At 34.2% G+C, this 20,121-nt stretch overlaps 1 pseudogene across 1 annotated transcript; it reads left to right on the forward strand.

Moving 5' to 3' along the window:
• The first annotated feature begins 51 nt into the window (after window positions 1-51).
• On the forward strand, window positions 52-19,874 carry LOC104772385 (uncharacterized; annotated as a pseudogene). Its single transcript, XR_015592241.1, has 14 exons — window positions 52-112; window positions 477-800; window positions 10,796-11,747; window positions 11,834-11,962; window positions 13,134-13,253; window positions 13,346-13,392; window positions 13,669-13,745; window positions 13,853-13,947; window positions 14,067-14,258; window positions 18,838-19,044; window positions 19,142-19,289; window positions 19,384-19,514; window positions 19,601-19,690; window positions 19,776-19,874. The product of XR_015592241.1 is annotated as an uncharacterized LOC104772385 (transcript).
• The last annotated feature ends 247 nt before the right edge of the window (window positions 19,875-20,121 follow it).

The raw sequence follows: 20,121 nt of genomic DNA on the forward strand, positions 1-20,121 counted from the left end.
AGGTGGAACTGAGAACACACACATAAGCAAAGGTACAATACATAAGCATGTATGCAGTCGAAGGAGCTTAAGTACGCTCTCAAAAAACAGAATCTCGGGTCGAATATCGTGCGTTAGGAAAATGTCGACAACACTCTTCCAGTCTCCTATAACCTGGATAAGTAACATACCCTCACTCAGGTACATATATCAGAGTAACTTGCTTGTCTTTTACAAAAATGTCTAAAAGCTTTACCTCTTTCTCAGAACCAAAATATCCGACCCAGCTACTGTTTTCATAAGCTATACAGTTGTATTGATCTCCATGCAGCAAGCCTAAATATTAACATTAGATTTGTTTCTGGTACTTCAATATTAACATAAGCTATACTATAACTAACACAACACACTTCCTTAGACTCTAACAAGTAAACAACACAAACCTTAAGTGGGCTTAACTCCAGCCCATTACTTCTAAGTCCACAACAACAAAATAGCAATCTTCTCCTTCCTCTTTTCTTTTCTCCGTACGATCACTTCTTCTTCTCCATCTAACTTCCAAGCTTCTTGTTCTTCATCATCTTCTCACAGATTCTTTCTTTCTTTGTTGCAGGATTTAATCAAGAACTCAGTTCTCAACAAAGGTACCACCATCTTCAGGGCACAAGCGATAAGAGCAGAGAATAGTGACGTGAAGTTCACGTTTTTGTTGGGTTCTGTAGAATGCTTTTCCGTAAGTGAAGAGGGGTCTCTCATCGTTTTGTGCTGTTTCACTGTTTGAATTGGGACAACATCTTGGATCTTCATTGTATTACAAGAAACTAGGAGAGTTACCCGCACGCTTGTGCGGGCAGGAACTGAATAGAAAAAAAAAAATTTTAATTCTGTATAATGTTGAATCAAATTTTTATTATATTTTAAAAACCTGTTTAATTTTTTTAATTTTTATAGTAGTTCGTATGTTCAAATATAAATTATCTTTTTAAGTTTCGTATTAAATATTATTTTTTCACTTTTTAAAATAATAAAATGAATAGTTAATAAAATGTTTATAGTATTAATCTACATATGCAAAATATAAATTGAAATTTTAAAGTCCATTTTTAAAATTTAATTGAAATTTTAAAGTCCATTTTCAAAGTTTAAACCCAAATTTACCGTAACAAAGTTTTAAATGAGCCAAATACAATTGTTACGGTCAGTTTTAATTACCTTGATATAATAATTTGGGACAATATAATATGTAATTTTGTTTAGACCATTAAAATAATATTTTAAGTAACCCATAAATGTACTTCTATTTAGACCATTGTATTTGGTACTATATACATTCAAAATTATACTAAAGTTTGCATATACAAAAAGTTCATTAAGCCACCGTATCTTCATTTCTGAGTCCATTCTTTATGACTGAGTCCCTGAACTCTCACTTTGATGCTCCATCACATGGTTTATGTAATAACGTCTAGCAGACTCAGACCTGTAAATATATAAAGTGTATGAAACAAAATTATTTTAACATCATACATAATCATATATAAAGTATATAAAGTTATTTTTACATATTCAAATCTTACATAGCCTAGTGATGCTCTAGTCCTTCGAACTGTGGTTTTATAAAGATCTTCGAATAGGCCAATGTGTTTTCGATACATGGTGCACCTATAAACATTTGCAGTTTAAAGTGAATATATTTGTTACCTTATGAAGATTATATCAGAACTATTTTATGTTACACACCGCATTACACAAAACAAAGGTTCGGATTTGTATATGAGATGACACCCGTTTGATTGCCATTTAGACATGAATTGAGAAGTGTAGTTGTCTTTGACACAACATTTCACAGTTTCATTCCTACATGTTTATCAAATTAATAAAAAAATTTAACAGAGACAACTTTAAAACGTAATTGTCCTAAAGGTAGAGTAAATGTCTTTTACCTACCATTCAACAACGTGACAACATCATTACTATTATTGGCACTCTCAGGTCTTCTTTTATCTTCCACATCTACTATACACTCACATACATCTAATTTGGGAAAAAGACAGAATTTAGCTTTCCAAAGTATTGCAAATCTATATTTGGTAAAATTTTAATTCATACTTTTCTAAGGAAGAGACCAATACACAAAGTTACAACAAATCCTATAAAGATTCTAGATTCCCGAACCTAATGTTACAATTAACTATACTCACATATTGTACCATATCAATATTAAATTAATTAACGAAACACTTACCGAAAGAGATGGGATGCTTTATTTTTCAATGATATATATCATCCAAATCCTTGAATCAAAAGTAATTCTTTGGACTCAATTGTTGGGCCAGCGTCATAGTGGTATCGTCCGTGAATTTAATTTGATAATGATGATAAGTATTCCTCTCATTCAGGGTTGGATTGATTACTTTGAAAGTTCTAATATCATACCCTTCACCATCGTCGATATATTTCCGGAGTTTAGCGAGTGTATTTGGTAAAAATTTAGTTTTGATTGTGTTACTCTTTACAGTTTAATAACAATTGTGTAGGAAGTCGTATATATAAGAATTGTTAAAAATTGAACTTTAAATAAGAATGATGTTCAATTAACGACACTAACCTCTACTTCCACAAGAAGCAATACTCTTTTTGTAAAGAACTCGCTGATACTCCAAGAATGTAAGACCTTGGCGTGTATACGCCAATTAGTTCTTCCGGAAAGAAGATCAATTAGACTTTGACCTTGGTGCTAATCATAATCTCATGATTTTCTCCAATTAGGGTTTTTCCTGTTTCTTCTCTGTTATCGAAACCAAAAAGGGGATTCCAGATTTGTAAGAATACAAACAGTCACGATTAAACGTTGCGTCTTAATCGTTTTAGTGTCTCACCTTTTGTTTGACTATTAAATATTTTTAATATTTATTGTTATATATATAATTACAGATTAAAGGTAAAGTTTGTAGTTAATAGAAATGATGTAAAATTATATATACATTTTATGACACAGCTAACAATTATATGTTTTTAAACAACATTGTTGCAACCAAATAAAATATAATCATGTGAAATTTTTTAATAAAATGTTCTTAGATCATCTACAATATATTTATCTATTATTTTATAATATAGAATAAGTCAAAATTAGAAAATGGTTTTCTCCAATATGAAAGTCTATATCTGACTATTAAATAGAGGTAGTGTTAAAGATAGTAAAAATCACTTTATTTAAGAGAAAAAATATAATTCAAGTCTAAATATCCAAAACAATTATTCAACTACACACCATAATTATACAGTCTCAAATACCTCTTTGAAAACAACATTAAGTGTTTTATTCTGGCATTTCCCATCTTTATCTGTAATTAATACCTTTAAGCATTTTCTGGTTGTGACTCGAGAGAAGGCAACATAAAGCTGTCCCTGTGTGAAAACCGGTTTCGGTAGAAACAATCCAACATGTTCTAGCGTCTGACCTTGACTTTTGTTTAAAGTAATTGCAAACGCCACGGTAATAGTAAACTTTCGTCGCCTCATACGAAAGGGAAACTTTGCATCAGGTGGACTAACATACATCCTAGGGATAAGTACTTTATCACCAACCTTTTTCCTCTCACAATTCTTGCTTCGATTACATGATTGGTCATATGAGTAATAATTAACCTCGAACCGTTACGCAAACCTCCCTTAGGATCTATATTCCTTAGCAACATGACAGGTGCTCCTATTTTCAACGTTAAAGCATGACTTGGCAATCCAGAAACTTATATACTGTATTAGGAAATCCTGAGTGTAGATCAAATTATCATGAACACTTTTATCTGACGTTTCAATACTATCAGAGTTAAGATATCGTCTCTCCTCACCTATAAATAAAAAAATAAAGATGGAATTTTAGATATGTGATATCTTGTTTTTTGTTGGGTTTTAAGCCTTGTTTTTGGTTAGTTTTGTTGCATAATCTTAACATTCTAGGTTGTTTTAGGAGCATATGCATCTAGTGTGCTACCTCTCAGGTTCTTGGAGTAAAATCATCACATTTGGAGCATTTGGACTTGTTTCGATGCAAAGAAGCAAAGAAGAGTGAAGTGGAGAAGAGGCACTTGATCACCACCATCAGCGGCCAAGACCACCGGCCAAACGGTGGCCGAGTGAAGCAAGTGGTCAAGACCAGCAGCCAAACACAAGCCGATGGAACAGGAGACGAACTTGATCACCACCATTAGCGGCCACCTCCCGCGGCCAAACCTTTTCCGCGTGAAGCCAGCGGCCACATCCCGCGGCCAAACCATGCCTGCGTGAAGCCATCGGCCACCTCCCACCAGCCAAACGGGGGCCGAGTGAAGCAAGCGGTCAAGACCAGCAGCCAAACACAAGCCGATGGAATAGGAGACACACTTGATCGCCACCATCAGCGGCCACCTCCCGCGGCCAAACCTTTTCCGCGTGAAGCCAGCGGCCACCTCCCGCGGCCAAACCATGTCTGCGTGAAGCCATTGGCCACCTCCCATCAGCCAAACCTTGCCCGCGTGAAGCAAGCGGTCAAGACCAGCAGCAAAACACAAGCCGATGGAACATGAGACACACTTGATCGCCACCATCAGCGGCCACCTCCCGCGGCCAAACCTTTTCCACGTGAAGCCAGCAGCCACCTCCCGCGGCCAAACCATGCCTGCGTGAAGCCATCGGCCACCTCCCACCGGCCAAACGGTGGCCGAGTGAAGCAAGCGGTCAAGACCAGCAGCCAAACACAAGCCGATGGAACAGGAGATGCACTTGATCGCCACCATTAGCGGCCACCTCCCGCGGCCAAACCTTTTCCGCGTGAAGCCAGCGGCCACCTCCCGCGGCCAAACCATGCCTGCATGAAGCCATCGGCCACCTCCCGCGGCCAAACCATGCCTGCATGAAGCCATCGGCCACCTCCCACCGTCCAAACGGTGGCCGAGTGAAGCAAGCGGTCAAGACCAGCAGCCAAACACAATCCGATGGAACAGGAGACGCACTTGATCGCCACCATCAGCAGCCACCTCCCGCAGCCAAACCTTTTCCCCGTGAAGACAGCGCCCACATCCTGCGGCCAAACCATGCCTGCGTGAAGCCATCGGCCACCTCCCATCGGCCGAACCTTGCCCGCGTGAAGCAAGCGGTCAAGACCAGCAGCCAAACTCAAGCCGATGGAACATGAGACACACTTGATCGCCACCATCAGCGGCCACCTCCCGCGGCCAAACCTTTTCCGCGTGAAGCCAGCGGCCACCTCCCGCAGCCAAACCATGCCTGCGTGAAGCCATCGGCCACCTCCCACCGGCCAAACGGTGGTCGAGTGAAGCAAGCGGTCAAGACCAGCAGCCAAACACAAGCCGATGGAACAGGAGACGCAATTGATCGCCACCATCAGCGGCCACCTCCCGCGGCCAAACCTTTTCCGCGTGAAGACAGCGCCCACCTCCCGCGGCCAAACCATGCCTGCGTGAAGCCATTGGCCACCTCCCATTGGCCAAACCTTGCCCGCGTGAAGCAAGCGGTCAAGACCAGAAGCCAAACACAAGCCGATGGAACATGAGACACACTTGATCGCCACCATCAGCGGCCACCTCCCGTGGCCAAACCTTTTCCGCATGAAGCCAGCGGCCACCTCCCGCGGCCAAACCATGCCCGCGTGAAGCCATCCGCCACCTCCCATCGGCCAAATCCTGCCCGCGTGGAGCCGCCAAGCTCCTCACTTGTTTTAGTTTTGATCCGGGTTTAAACCGGTTTGAAGTGGATTGACCCGGCTCCCTTTTATCCTTTATTTTATATTTTGTTTAGCAGCCACTTAGGGTTCTTAAGCTTATCTACTCTTGGTTTGTTGAATGATTTAGTACTTCTAAGTTTTTAATAGCAATTTCTCCTTTAAATCTCTTAATCTATAATCTCTTATTATGATTTCACAAAGATCAAACTCTTTACTTTGGGTGATCATGATGATGAGTGAGTAGATCCTTAGAACTTTGGGCTAGGTAGATTAAGGAGATAGATGATTGATCTTTGATGTTTAAGGCTTTATTTATGTGTTAATTATCTAGATTAGTGTTAATAATGCTAGATAGCCTTGATCATGCTTGAATCTAGACATTAGGATTTCCATGCCCATAAGATGTTTGATGAAATTCCCGAACCAAATTAATCAAGAGCTTTGTATTCCTAGCCAATGGAAATTGATGATTAGGGTGCTTAGTGGTATTTAGACTTGTTCTTAATGCATGTTTGCCTTGTGATTGCCTTTGGAAATTGTTGATTATCACTTGATTAGCATAGGAATCTCTATAACGGAAATGAATTGATTTGCATAAGTGTTCTTAGCCATAGGATTGTTCTTGATTGTTGCTTAGACATCTAGGATTGGTTAGCTATCTCCCAAGTCAATTACCTTGCCTAAGGTTCACTTGTTTAATCTTGATTTAAAGTTTGTTGCTAGTTGTGTTTTGTTTCTTTGAGTTTGCATTGTCTTGTTTTCTTTCTTTGAATCAGTTTGTTAGTTAAGATTGTTACAAAAGAACCTTTTCCTGTTTAAGAATAGATTAAGCATATTTGTGTATTCTTAGTGAGTTAATTAATGCAAATTGTAGATTGATAATTTAATTGATAGAAAAATACAACATCAATATGTATTTAATATTAGTATTTTTAAAAATTATTACTTCAATATCCATATTCCATATCCTATTTAATTTGCATACCTGGTAGCTTGCTAAACATAAATTGATTTATCTTATCAACATCATCATTTCTTGGACTTAGAATAGCTCTTTCCCTATAGAACGTTGGATCAGTTCTGCTTGTAAAATTTTCACCTTAGTTTTCTTTAACTATTGCTTGAATAGGATTTCCACTTGTATTCATTAATAAATCATCCAGAATTTCTATCTCCACATCTCCACTTTGTTTTGTTGATTTTGCCATCCCCGATATCAAGAAGCCACTTTGAAAAAGTTGCGAGAGCACCCGCATCCATACTATTATGTGCCTTGCCAAGTCTCAAATTTTCGGTAAGTTTAAGAACCTTACAACTATTCCAAAGAACAGATGAGTTGATAGATGCTAAAATTGTCGCTACTCTTCCTCCTTCTGTAATAACATGTAGAATCTGTCTAAAATCACCTCCTACCACAACAACTTTACCTCCAAAAATCTGGTCACATCTCATGATATCTCGCAAACTCCTATCCAAATTTTCGTAACAAAGCTTGTTCATCATTGGAGCCTCGTCCCATATTATGAGCTTTGCTTCTCTAATTAAGTAGATGCAAGATCAGATTCAGCATCGATCGTACACACAGAATATCCATTAAGATTGATTGGAATACCAAATCTTGAGTAATCCGTTCTACCACCTTTCAAAAGCAAAACAGCTATACCACTTGAAGCAACATTCAGAACAATATTACCTTTAGACCTTATATCAGTACCAAGAATAGTCCACAATAAAGTTTTCCCAGTACCACCAAATCCATGAATAAAAAACATACCACCTTTGTCGTGATTCACAGAGTGAATGATTTCTTCATAAACATGTCTTTGTTCCTCAGTTAGCATAGGTAACAACTCATTGTATAATTCCTGTTGTTTATGAGGCTTATATATTCTCTTATCTGCGATAAGCCTATTTACACCTGTGTTCATCGTACTATTATCTGGTTTAGGCATTTTCTCGAAGGTCGTAAGATACGTCCCATTCGATTGCAACATCAGTTCTATTTCAATTAAACATATATTTTCTATCTAAGCCCATGTCAACATTAGAACTACAACAGTAAAGTCAAACACTTATTTATAATTTTGTTTTGCGGAAAAATAAATTACATTCAATTAACAAAATAACAATTTTATGTACCTGGATCTTTCATGCGTTTTCTCAATATTTCTCATGATTTAAATTACCCTTTTCAAACTGTCAAATTTGTTATAGTTATCTCAATATTGCATACAATTCTTTATTAGAACTAAATTAACACCCAAAAAAATCAAAATTATATGTTTAGCTTAATGAATCTGACTTCTACTGTTTTGGCTCAGCATGAATTTATAGTTTATAAGAAATATTATTGAAGATTTATGAAGATAATTTTGTTAAGTTTAGATATATTTCAATTTTTATTTTTTAGATGTATAGCTTTCTTGTAAGATCCAAATTTGCATGCTTCAGTCACGTAATTGTTCCACACATACATGGAAGTGTCGGCTCTAAGCATGTAATTAGGGTGCAAAGGCATAACGTCTACTTTGTTTTTGATAAATTTGTACATAACTTAAGGTACACTTAATAAAACAATTGTTTTTTATATATACTTGTGAAATTAAATTATTTATAGTTTTGTACAGGATAAATAATATTAATGAGACATGATTGAATCCTAGTTAAACACCATTAATATATATATGAAAAATTTGAATCTAAATAAATCGAGCTCTGATAAAGATAGCTACTTAGGAGGCACATGAATAGTTTGGGATGGATTGATCATAGAAAAGGAAAAAGATTGAGGGAAGCTTGAGTTGAAGGAGGCGAGATGGAGACAGCGTTGAACTACTGCAACATAGTCCATCACCACATGCAGTTTTCGAGAGGATGTCCAATGTTATTTATCTTCCTTGATGGCCAACTTGAGATATCGTTTTCAGTGCTTTTCTTGCGTTTTCAGCTCTCCTGAGAGGAAGAAGAAGAAAATAAAAGCGACTTTCCCTTCGGCTCTGAAGGTTGTTTCTTGGTTGCAATAAAAAGGTCTTTCAGCTATTTTTTGGCCTTGAGTAGATGGGGCTCTGAAAAGGCAGCCAGGTAGCAGGGGATGTCTTGGTCAACAAAATAAGAGGCAGAGATTAGAGCCAGAAGACAGGATGAGTCATGCCTTGGAGATTTTAGGCCACCTCTATGTGAAGGTCATTCGTGTGCGGCTGAGGAAAAAAGGACACCACTGAGAGATTAATATTTGAGAGAATGTCCAACTGAATTAAGATAAGAGACTTGAAGAACTGACCTTGAGAAGGGCTAAGGAACGATGGAGGGGGTTGGTAAAGTCTGGAGATCGAAGGCAGAGTCACGACGTAAGCATCTTTATTAAAAGTCGATTGATGGAGAGCTTTGGTTTTATCAGATTTGTGACTCTAATTTGGTCTTGTTTATATAAAGTAACGTAAGCAACGGATGTTAACCATTGAAGCTCTCCAAATGCTGCTTACGTCAACCAAAATCACGTAATCCCATCCTTAACCAATAACAATGATCCAAATGATTAAATATCGCAAGGTGTATGAGATCAAGTGATCAACTATACATATATGTAGACTGCATCTTCATATATATATATATATATATATATATATATATTAAAAATTTTAGTTTGTAATATACATAAAAAGGTCAATACTTTAACTTTAATCTAATTAATATAATAGATAAGTCACACAATCAATTCATTTTTAGTTAAGACATTAAATACATCTGACATGAGCATTAGATGGCAATTTTTGTTTGTTATTTTTGTAAATAAGCCACTAACAAATAAAAAAGAGTTAGCAAAAGAAGAAGAAGAACATCTATACACAAAGGGAATTAAAAAAAAGAGTTGCAACCGTGATAGATAAGTGGTAAATAACATACCTTTTACCTTCACATGTGAGATCACAAACCGGCTAGAAGATGGATTGTTAGGGTTGAGGAAAACCAAATTGAAAAAGAGAAACCCTATTGATAAAAAATTAAAAAATTAGATTATTTTACTTAATCGTCCGAAAGATTCAAACTATCATTCCAATATCAAAACTATTATCCCATCAACCATGCACCTCAAATACTATAGTACTTGGAAATTTTGAATTCAAATAAAATTCCAAAAAAGAAGAAAAAATACAAAAGGAACCAAAAATTAAACCTAATAATACCTTTTTAATATTATTTTTATCTCTTTGTATGTAGATATCTTCTTAAACACATCAAGAACCACGATGATTTGTAGTTCCAAAATCCCACGGTAAAACCTAAAACAAATTTTAAACAAAATCAAGTCAGTAAGATAATATTGATCTATAATCGAATCAAAGGTTTTTGAAAACTAAATCAGAAAATCATTAGCACCTTAATAGAAAGAAAAAACAACAATAATAATCCCGTGATATAAACAAACAACCACTACATAGAGAACTAAAAATTAAAATAAGATGCAATCAAATCAAGGACCAAAATTATAATACAAATATAAATATAAATTTGAGAACATGATAATAGATTAGGGTTTTTTCTTGTTTTAGAGTTATGGAGAATGATTAGAGAATCAAGTATTTATAATAGTAAACCGCTTATGATTTTAGGGTTTTGAGTAAGGTTTTATTTACAAAAGCCCATTTACATATATTCAGATTATATTTTTCGATTATATTTAGAATCCAATTTTATCGTCATAATTATCTTTACCTATTTTAACATGTAAAATAATAGAAATTTTCTTTAAACGGATATTCATAATATATTCTAATATTTATCTTCTATTTTTTAAAAGAGAGATATTGCATATAAATATATTAGATTCCCGTTTTTATTTTTAATTTTCGTTTTTTTAATTTTAAAAATTTAAAACTTAGCAAAAGGGTAAAATCGTCCAGTTTTGAATCTCATTAATGGCAAATTAGTAATCTAAGTCTGAGGATGAATGTGGTGCGTTTCAGCAACCTAAATAGAGAGAAAAAGCTTCTCCGAAATATTTTTAGGGGTATTTTCATTAAGAGCAAAAGAGGTCAAAGTTTGTGAGATTGGCTGTGAGCCATCTCGACTTCTCCTTTAATATATTAGATCTCTGTCAAGAAAGCAAAAGAGTATTTATCTGTTTTGGCTAATTTTCGTGAATTGGATTTGAAAGAGCAGAATAGTCAAAACGATATCGAAAGAATACTCAGAGATGCAGAGTCAAAAGCGAGGGAGTCAAAGAAAAATCCAGACCCGAAACTGAGGTCGTGTTGGATGGGGTTGAGTGATGAGTTCAAAAGGAACTTTCTGAAAGTAAGCACTGCAAAGTTTATAAGTTTCGTCTGAGGCAATGTATGGCAAAGAGGGACGAGATGCTTTGGAGCAAGTTCTCACTTCTGCCAGGGAAAACAGAAAATGGACATTAATTCTAGATGTGTCGAACTTGTTCGAACAAGTTCTCTAGTCCTGAGGAATGTAAGAATCACATTGGACAAGAACTTGCTGCTGAATTTAAACCTTCTTCGACAAAGTATTCACTATGCCAATGCACAAGTTAATAGAGATGATATCTTATCTTGGTTAGCAGACTATTCTTCAGGAGATGAGAGTTTTAGATTTTTCCCAGACCTATCAGGACACATAATCTTGATATTTGGGTGGCTGTTCTGAGAGCTTTTCAATTCACGTGTAGGACTTTGGGAACCAAATATGAGAAGAAAATGAAAATGATATGTTATGATGCAGCTCTTATTGACGCCAAGAATTTATGTACACGCGAAGATGAAAGAAGAAGGAATATTCCGGAAGATCAGAGGAACATTTATGCATCTCTTCTATGCAATAAATGTGAAGAATATATAAGGAGAGACGCTGAAAATTCTCTCACTACAAAATTGTTCTTGTGTGCAGTACGAGAGATGTTCTCGAAGGAGCATTGCAGCCGACAGTTGATTGTGTCGATCTAGTAGATTGTCTGAATCATATACATGGGCATAAACGTATCAGTGATGCTGTAGTGTTGAAGTCCATTGAGCATCTGAAATCTGTGGTCACCAACAAGGTTTAGTTGTGGTCTAAATTTAACTTAAGGACATAAAATTAACTGAAGTTGTCAGTTGTCACCGTAATCTATCTATTGACTTGCAGGTTCCGCTACTGGATTCAAAGATTTTGTTAGTTGAAAACTCGAGGGTTAATTTGCTAAACAGCCTTGTCGAACTTTCTGCTTTTGAGTACCGCTCGTATATCCTTCAACCGCTGAAACGATTCTTGCAGGTTGGTTGGTAACTTTGGCTTCATACAAAGATCCCTTTGATTTTCGGGAAAAAGCTTAAAAATACCTATCTATTTTTTATTTGGAAGTTTAATACCTCGTCTTTTTTGGTTGGAAGAAAAATACTTCATTTAATTAAAACGTGTGATTTAATACTCAAACTAATAAATTTTGTTAGTTTCATACTTACGATTTTTTGACAAAAATAAAATTTCATTTTTACCCTTACTATATTAATTAATAATTAATTTTAAATGACTTGGTATTAATTTATGGACAATTCTTGGATTAACCCCCACTTAATTAAGGAAACAAATTATTAATTAAAGAAACAAAATCTGTATATCATTCAATTTTAAATTTATTAATTCTAAACATTATATTATAGTTTTTAGTTATAATATGTAAATCTAAATTACTTTTTTATAAATTCAAAACGACATATAATTTTGTTTAATTATGTAATTTAAACCCTAATCATATTTTTATAAACCCAAATTGAAATACAATTTTGTTTAATTGTAAAATCTAAACCCTAACCACTCTTTTATAAACCCAAACCGACATATAATTTTTTTTAATATTAAAATCCAAACCCTAACCACTCTTTTATAAACCCAAACCGACATATAAATTTGTTTGATTGTAAAATCTAAACCCTAACCACTCTTTGTATACCCAAACCGACATATAATTTTGTTTATTTATAAAATCTAAGCCCTAACCACTATTTTGTAAACCCAAACTGACATATAATTTCGTTTAATTGTAAAATCTAAACTCTAATCACTCTTTTGTAAACCCAAGAATTTTTTTTAATTTATAGGTTTATTTGAATAAAAATTAAGTTTATTTAATATTTCTTTTTATTAATTTTAATTCAATTAAAATTATAAATTAATACCATGTCATTTAAAATTAATTATTAATTGATATCGTAAGGGTAAAAATGGAATTTTATTTTTTTCAAAAAACTGTATGTATAAAACTAACAAAATTTATTAGTTTGAGTTAAATCACACGTTTTAATTAAATGAGGTATTTTTCTTCCAACCAAAAAAGATGAGGTATTAAACTTCTAAATAAAAAATAGATGAGGTATTTTTAAGCTTTTTTCCCTTTGATTTTCTGTTTGATAGTACCTTATATCTTAATGTATGCATCTTCTTCTAGGAAGAGTTTGATGGAATTGTAGATATGGATGTCAAAGCACTTCGAGAACCTTTATCCGAGAAAAAACAAGAGAAGGAGAAGAAGCCAGGGTCAAAGAAGAAAAAGCATAGAAGCAACAAGGTCGTTGATGGTCTAAATTCTCTATATGCTTCCATGAATATTTGGTTACTCAGTTGTACGAATACGAATGAATGGTCTTCATGGCATAACAGAGAAATTCAACGAGCATGTCTAGTCTTCTTGATCAGAATGTCGAACAGTAAGTACCTCTCTTCTAGAAGCTACGTATTATCATGAGCGTAGACTTAGGCTAATTCTTCTCATTTGTAATTATCTCTTCTAGTAATTATCTTATTTTAATTAGGATTTTCTAGGGTTTTTTGTTTTTTTTTTTTAATATAGTGTTGTTTAATTATTTTATGAGGAGAGTATTCTCAAACCATATGCTTCGGTGCTTCATCACACAAAACGTTTTCTGACCTATGCCTAGCGAATCGTATGTCAACCTTGAACCGGGAGTTACTTCACTAAACAGGGCAGAAGAAGATTCTATGGATACTCGTGAAAAAGGTCAATCTGAAATTTCATCTAATCAAGACGAAGCTACTAAAGGTGACCCTGGTTTCAAATTAAAAGACCTTCTCAATTGACGAATATTTTAAAACGGTTCTTAGATGTATTAAATTATGATTCTTATTTCCTTAACTGCCATCTTAAAGATATGCATGGAGAAGATTCACTGTCTAAAAATTTGGAGTCGGTACATGGCAAAGCTGCATCCAGATACAATTCAGCTCTTGACATGATACTGAAGGTATAGCAGTCAACAACAAAAATAAATCAAAACCTAAACTCTCTTTATTCAGCTCATTCTAATTTTTCTGGTATTATTTCTCTACTAACTTATCTTTGATTTTTTTTTTGCTACTGCAGTCCCTCTGTAACACTAAAGTTCTTAAAGAAGATTTGGTGCACAATCGTCAACCATTTTCTGACAACCAAGTGCCTTCTGCACTACGAAGTTTCTTTTCTGCTTTTGTCTCGGAGCAGATAAAAGAAGAGGAACTCTATAGTCACTTATTGTCCAACTTGCTTGCTTCCCTAGAAGAAGAATTTCATTCCCTGGTTGTGCAGATAAACATAAGCTTCTAAATGTTATTATTATTACTAGGATGTTGGCCCGTGCGTTACTGCACGGAAAAGTGAAAACTTGAAATGATTAACATTGTTAATTTCATATTTCGAGTAAAATTTTTTTGGTAATTTTTTAACTGTATAATATAAAAGTCATAAATAATGACTAAGATGAATTAACTAAATTAGTTAAATAAAATATTTGTTATATATATAAAAATGAAAAATCGGTTCAGTGACAATAAGAGAATAATGTTAAAGATATATAAATCTAGGTTTACTGAATTATACTCAGATAATCAATTTTGAAAGATATTCACATAGAATAAAAATTAAATCATTATTCTATCGAAATTTATAAAAATAATAAAAGTATAAAACAAAAAGGTGTGATTTTTGCAGTGTTCAAGAAAGCGGTCTAGGCGGCCGCCTAGGCGCCGTCTAGGCGCTAGGCGCTCAGCAGGCGCCTACATAACCGCCTAAACCGCTTAAAATTACATTAATTTAATTTTAATATTTATTTTTGATTTTTAACTATATATATTTAAATTATTAAGTTTTATATCTATATACGTAATTATAAATGTTTATATGTTGTTAATATAACTTAAATAAATGTATTTTTCTTAATTTTGTATATAATTTATATTTATTTTTATTTTTCTAACGTATATTTATACATAATTTTATATATATAATATTTTATGTTGTAAACGCCTAAACCGCCTAAAAACCGTCTAGGCTCCGATTAGGCGTTCTAGGCGTTAGGCGCTGGATCACCGCCCAGATACCGCCTAGCGCTTTCTTGAACACTGGATTTTTGAAACATAGAGGTGTGAAAAAAATGTGAAAGAATTAATAGGTGCGATTTTTGAAAGATGGGAATACAACGAAGAGATGCAAAAATATGAAAATAAAGACATGTGAAACAAAAATGTGTGAAACAAAAAGATACAAAAACTAACAAGTGCAAACATTGAAATCAAGGGGTACAACGAAGAAACATAATTGTTGGATCAAAATACTGAAACTTTATATAAATAAAGAGGTGTAAAACAAAAAGATATGAAAACTAACGGGTGCCTACATGAAAAGTTGGGGATGCGACGAAGAAACACAATTGTTGGATCGAGTTTTTGAAACTTTTGAGATCATTAACAAAGGGTGAGATCATTAATAATACTTAAATAACAAAAACTCTTTTCAAAATCCATAAAAATCTGTATATATATAAAAACAAAAAGATGTGAAAACAAAGAGGTGTGAAACAAAAGTGTGAAACAAAAAGGGTTGAAAAATGACAAGTGCAACCATTGAAAGCTAGGGGTACAACAAAGAAACACAATTGTTGGATCAAAACATTGCAACTTTATATAAACAAAGAAGTGTAAATCAAAAAGGTGTGAAAACTAACGGGTGCTAACATAGAAAGCTGAAGGTGCAACGAAGAAACACAATTGTTGGACCGAAACTTTGCAACTTTTGAGATCATTAACAAAGGGTGAGATCATTAATCATACTCAAAGAACAAAAACTATTTTCAAAATCCACAAAAATATGTATATATATAAAAACAAAGAGTGTGAAAACAGAGTTGTGTGAAACAAAAAGGTGCAAAAACTAACAAGTGCAACCATTGAAAGCTAGGGGTAAAACGAAGAAACACAATTGTTGAATCAAAACATTGCAACTTTATATAAACAAAGAGGTGTAAAACAAAAGGGTGTGAAAACTAACGGGTACCAACATGGAAAGCTGGGGGTGCAACGAAGAAACATAATTATTGGACCAAAACTTTGCAACTTTGAGATCATTAACAAAGGGTGAGATCATTAATAATACTCAAAGAACAAAAACTCTTTTCAAAATCCGTAAAAATCTGTATATATATAAAAAACAAAGAGTGTGAAAACAAAGAGGTGTGAAACAAAAAGGTGTGAAACAAAAAGGTGTGAAAACTAACAAGTGCAACCATTGAAAGCTAGAGGTACGACGAAGAAACACAATTGTTGGATCAAAACATTGCAACTTTATATAAACAAAGAGGTGTAAAACAAAAGGGTGTGAAAACTAACGGGTGCCAACATGGAAAGCTGGGGGTGCAATGATGAAACACAATTGTTGGACCAAAACATTGCAACTTTTGAGATCATTAACAAAGGGTTTAATAGGTGCGATTTTTAAAAGATGGGGGTACGACGAAGAAACATGATTATTGGAAAAAAAACTTGCAACTGTTGGGATCATAAATAATTTTAAACCGTTTGATGAGATAATAGAAACAATCTCATCCGTTAGATTAAAGTTGACCCCCGAAAGTGGGTTTGCTATTATATAAAGAAAACAAAGAGTGTGAAAACAAAAAGGTGTGAAACAAAAAGGTGCGAAAAATAACAAGTACAACCATTGAAAGCTAGGGGTACAACGAAGAAACACAATTGTTGGATCAAAACATTGCAACTTTATATAAACAAAGAGGTGTAAAACAAAAGGGTGTGAAAACTAATGGGTGCCAACATGGAAAGTTGGGGGTGCAGCGAAGAAACACAACTTTTGGACCAAAACTTTGCAACTTTGAGATCATTAACAAAGGGTGAGATCATTAGTAATACTCAAAGAAGAAAAAATCTTTTCAAGGTCCATAAAATTCTGTATATATATAAAAACAAAGAGTGTGAAAACAAAGAGGTGTGAAACAAAAAGGTGCGAAAACTAGCAAGTGTGACCATTAAAAGCTAGGGGTACAACGAAGAAACACAATTGTTATATCAAAACATTGCAACTTTATATAAACAAAGAGGTGTAAAACAAAAAGGTGTGAAAATTAACGGATGCCAACATGGAAAGCTGGGGGTGCAACGAAGAAACGCAATTGTTAGACCGAAACATTACAACTTTTGAGATCATTAACAAATGGTTTAATAGGTGCGATTTTTAAAAGATGGGGGTACGACGAAGAAACAAGATTATTGGAAAAAAAAAATTAAGAGAGAGAGAGACAAAGCGGAGAGCTCTTATGGAGAAATTTAGCTCTGTAGTGGTGAGTAGTTTATTTCCGTATGTCAACCATATATTAGGAATTGAATTCCCACTTATGTCTATGAATCGGTACCATCATGTTCTTCAATAAGCGACAGCGAAAACGAAGTCGATGTGGTGAAACAAGTGATAATAATATCTCACCTTTTGATGTTCTCTTCTTTGAGTTAAACACTAATTTTATATATTTCTTGTTTTTTCTTTTTTTTTTTGGCAGATTCCAGATCACTCTAAAAGTGACTGTTATACATTACGTTTTTTAAAAGTTGTATATACAAATTAGAAAGTCATCAAAGACTAAATAAGTTACCTTTAGTAGATCTTTTCTTTCTAACTTGACTTGTCATTTGGTCTTGTTTACGCTTTCTAGAATTTGATTTTGTGTTGTCATAAGTATGTCTGGCTTTTTCTTCGACACTCTCTATTTCCATGTTCATTTGTAATATTTCTATATATTATCAAAATATTTGAAACCCAGAAAGTATAAGAAATTATGATTCAACTAAATTTTTTAAAAACTGTATTTACAAAAAATATAAACTAACCTGGATCATGAACATCTAATGGACATCCTACAAAAAAAAAAATTAACATTTATACCATGTTTGTTAGAAAAAATAAATAGGTTTTTCCAGAAAGTCAAAAAACTTGCACATTGAGAATCAAAAACATTAGCCATGCAAAAAATATGGCACACATACTTAATAACATTAGCCATGCAAAAACATGAAAACCGGAAAGGCTAAAATTTTTGAAGAGACTAAAGTTAACAAAACTAAGATTAATGTATGAACTTAATAGTGTCGACTAACAGTAATAATAATCTAACAGAGAAACACTACAGGTCATTCGCAGAAAAAAATTAAATTACCTTGAATTAGAGATTGATGCTTGAAAGTTAAAAAACACTTCAATAATACAATTCTTTAATACTCAGAAAACAATTTTTCAAAACTTGTTTATGTAGTCAAGAAAAGTTTATATATAATAAAAAAGAGGTGTAAGACATAGATGTGTGAAATGTAAAGGTATAAAAATTAATAGATGTGAAACATGGAGGTACAACAAAGAGGTGTAACATATAGAGGTGTGAAATTAAAAGGTGTAAAAATTAATGGATGTGATTTTTGAAACCAGGAGGTACAACAAAGAGATGCAAAGACTAAGAGGTGTGATTTAAAATGTGTAAAAATGAATGGATGTGATTTTTGAAACCAGGAGGTACAACAAAGAGATGCAAAGACTAAGAGGTGTGATTTAAAAGGTGTAAAAATGTATGTATGTGATTTTTGAAACCAGTAGGTACAACAAAGAGATGCAAAGACTAAGAGGTGTGATTTTTGAAAGAGGGAGGTGCGACGAAAAGACACGATTAATAATTTTAAACCGTTGGATTAAAACTGGAATCAATCTTATCCGTTGGATTAAAAGTTGACACAAAAAAGTGGGTTTGCTATTATATATAGATTATTATACATAGGCCTGAATGTTGTCTTAAATGTCATTCGTTTTTTTCTTTAACTCATTTCAGTCAAGTGATGGTGCTGAGGTACTCGTCGCAATCCTCGAGTTTTGTCATTGGTGGAAAATTCCAGAAGGAGAAAGCTTGGTAACTCGCCTTTTTACGTTGGAGGTATATGAAAGAATGAGTTGTAAAAAATGCAGAAGGAAGCCAAATCATCCAGAGCAAAGTTCTTATGGAATCGTTATGCCTGCTGATTCTATCAGAGACTTAAAGGTATGTTTCATTTTTTCCATATTTTTCTTTTCTACAGAAAACTGGCACTTAAAAATTTCTGCTCTGTGATTATGCTCTGTGGTTTTTATATATGCAGAGTGCTCTTGGGAATATAAAGTTTGAAGACATCCTTAAAATGATCCGCATGGAAGATAAAATGATATGTGATGTTAGAACAGGAGGCTGTGGAGAGACAAACTTTGTCCACCACATTATCAGTAGATGCCCACCTATCTTCACAATTGGTAAGTTTTGACCACGATTGTGTTCTTATCTACTCGTTTCATTTATTGTGGAATGATCAAACAGTTTGCTGTTTTTATGGGTTTGCAATATTAGGGCTGGAATGGGAGAAGAATGAAACTGAAAAAGAAATATCTGAAACAACAAAGTCTTTGGAGTGGGAGATAGATATCAGCAGGCTATATGAAGGCTTAGAACCAAACACTAAGTACCGGCTTGTGTCAATGGTAAAATCTGAAACAGGGTCACATCTGTTTGCGCTATTGTTCTTTTGTATACCTTGTCTGTTACAGTCTTAGAATATGGAATGCAGATTGGTTGTGGTGAAGAAGAAAAATACATTTGCATGGCTTATAAAAAGAACCGGTGCGTCAGTCTCACACATGAAGCTAAAATAGAAGAGGTAAGATGAAACAGTAGCCTTTGTCTTTCTTGAGCCGGGTTGTGAACTTTGTTGGGTTAAGGCATTATTGATATGTGTGGTATAGGTTGTTGGTAACTGGGAGAGTGTTGCCAGATTATGTGGGGAAAGGAAGGTTCGTCCAGAGATTCTGTTTTATGAAGCTGTTCAATGGCGTAACAAGTGAATAGAACTGTATGGGAGAACTCAAGTTTGCTACTTACACTACACCAACTTTTGGGGTTTAACCTAACAATGTTTGCGAATATTATTTACTTTCTTTAGATTGATGGGTTGATTTCTCCAGGTTCGAACCATGGTTTTTATAAAATGACCCCTATGATCTTATCGTACAACAAAATGAGGCATATATACCAAAGGTGTGGTCACCTTGAGTGTCCATTATTATCCTAAATAACTCTTTTAAGCAGTAT

Source organism: Camelina sativa, chromosome 20 (genome assembly GCF_030686135.1).
Source record: "Camelina sativa cultivar CO46 ecotype springtype chromosome 20, ASM3068613v1".
NCBI lineage: Eukaryota > Viridiplantae > Streptophyta > Magnoliopsida > Brassicales > Brassicaceae > Camelina > Camelina sativa.